Genomic DNA, 2,659 nt, shown 5'->3' with positions numbered 1-2,659 from the left:
CTCTGTATAGAGAACATTGGCTAGGTAATGCTGTCATCAAGTAGCCTATCACTAGCAAACAAATAGCAAGCCAAACGATGAATTCATATATGAAATGCCAATGTTCCCCCCCCAAAAAATAAAAAAATAATACAGTCAATTAAGTGCTTAAGACCATTTAAAGACTCATTTGGTTAATATGCCTCCAGAGCCTTCAGTCCGTCGTCTGTTCAAGCTGTGAGCCCATGACATAAAACAGTGACAGAAAAAGAAACAAAAACACCGAAATACTAACAGGTGTCTTGCAAACCCACAAAAATAACCAACATTATGGAAAGAAGAGAATATATATACACATGGCAACAGGCTAATCTAATTACAAGTGAATGCCAAACAGCTCCAGGACCTTAGTTTTAAATTAGTACACCAGAGAAATGATTCATGTGGGTGTTCAATCTGAAACCCACAGTGCACGCACACATATCATGGGACCTGTGGAAAGTAAGTAAAATCCCCTTTGATGGAAGTAATAAAAAATGACTTGAATTTAAATCATGATTAGAAATTTAAATGTAATATTCATTGCTCAGAAGGTGATCTAATATCTCCTCCTCACATGGGTCTGGATGTAAAGGACATTGATGCAAATATGATTAGATAATCTGCAAAGGCTTTTTTGTTGTGAACTCTATTTATCTTATTCACTCAATTGGCTATAAATGTGCAACACCAATTTCAAAAGTTGGGACATTGTGCAAAATGTAAATAACAGCAGAATGCAGTAATTTGTAGAGCCATATTTTATTCGCAGCAGAACGCAGAAGACATAATAAACTGAGGAAAACTTGTCTGCATCAAACACATGTCTAAAAAGTTGCCACTGTGTGGCATCCTCTCTTCTTTTCACATCAGTCTATAAACAGCTGGGAACTGAGGAGAGTAGTTGGGAGAGGGATGTTGCTCCATTCCTGGCTCTTCTTTGTCATATTTTCCATTTCATGTTGCATTAAATGTTCTCAACCGGTGAAAGGTCTGACTGCAGACAGCTCAGTTCAGTGTCGGGACTCTACTATGATCAATTCTGTTGTAATACATGCAGGATGTGGTTTTACACTGTCTCGCTGAAATACATGAGAACCTCGCTGAAAAAGATGTCACCTGGATGGAAGTGCTGCTCTAAAAGCTTTCATCAATGATGGTGTCTTTTCAGATCCGCCAATTTCATAGGTACTAATGCACCTTAATTCCATCAGAGATGCAGACTTTTTAAATGAGCACTGATGGGAGCACTGAACAGTTTTCCACTTTGCCTCAGTCTAATTCAAATCAACTTTTCTGATTTTATGAATCTTTTTGATGATATTATAGACCAGGAACGTCAAACTCATTTTGCATCCAAGGCCACATACGGCCAGACCAGTGAAACCAGTAAATTTTAGTATAAGAAAAAGAAGTGCAATTTCACCAGTATGTCAGCACAGCAGTTTTTTAAAGATGTCTAGAAGCCCGAATTGCAGTTTTTGTCCACGTGGAACTTTTCCTAAGACGCTCATTTTATACCCACTCAGGCTACAGACCTGTTGCAAATGAACCTAGTTAGTTTATTATGTTTCTCCAACCGTTTCTTTTTAGCACCAAATGTTTTTCAAGCATTTTATTTTTATTGCCCAGCTTTTTTGAGACATGCTGTTGTTATCAAATCCCAAGATGAACTAATGTTTCGCTTGAATGTTTTCTCAGTTCAAACACTTGACATGTTTTCTATGTTCTATTGTGAATAAAATCTGGATTTATGGGATTTGCAGATCCTTTTTTATTTACATTCTTCCCAACTTTTTTGGAATTACCTCAAATCTGTGAAATACTGCGTTTGTGTCAGATGTAGCAACTTTCCAGTTATTATATTTCACTAGCTGGGCTCACGTCCTCATTTTTAGGTTTTAGTAGGTAAAGGTGAACGCTTGGACATGAATTGAGCTGCGGTCTGGGGAAGGCCCCGAAGGGAGTAACCTATATAGATGACAACCGGAAGACGCGGGTTTGGAGGCGTGGCCCCGCTCCTGAAATTCCGATACATAATCTCCAAATACATATAGGAAGTGGGTAAAATAAGTATTTAATATGTCACCAATTTGCCAAGTAAATATATTTCTAAAGATTCTCCCCAGATGTCGGTGACAACCGATCCAATCCACACATGCAATGAAATTAAACCATATGTCGATAAATTATGTTTGATAATGAGAAATGACACAGAGAAAAAGTACTGAGCAAGCTTGATGAAATGTATTTAATACTTTCTAGATGACAACCTAATTTTCTTTCTCGGAAACCATTTGAGAATTTCCTTGGCTGTGCTTTTGGGATTACTGTCTTGAAACGGGAGACGTCCACCCTCGTTTCATCTTCATCATCCTGCTAGATGGCAGCAGATTTTTATCAAGGACGTCTCAGTGCGTTTTCCGTTCATTCGTCCAGTTCATTCACGTATGCTGAAATACAGCCTCACACCGGGGATGTTCCCACCTCCAAACTACACTGTTGGCTAGAATCAGAGCTTTTGGGGGTGCTGAGCACCCAGAGAGCTGCCCATCCAGGCAAGAAAAACTTTACTCGTCATGATGAGCCTTCTTCCCTGTCTCTGTCAGTCCCTGCATCCTTAAATGTCTCCAGTTGTCCC

Source organism: Haplochromis burtoni, unplaced genomic scaffold (genome assembly GCF_018398535.1).
Source record: "Haplochromis burtoni strain Fernald_Lab_line unplaced genomic scaffold, NCSU_Asbu1 Contig_23, whole genome shotgun sequence".
Taxonomy (NCBI): domain Eukaryota; kingdom Metazoa; phylum Chordata; class Actinopteri; order Cichliformes; family Cichlidae; genus Haplochromis; species Haplochromis burtoni.
Note: the sequence above shows the minus strand (reverse complement) of the source record.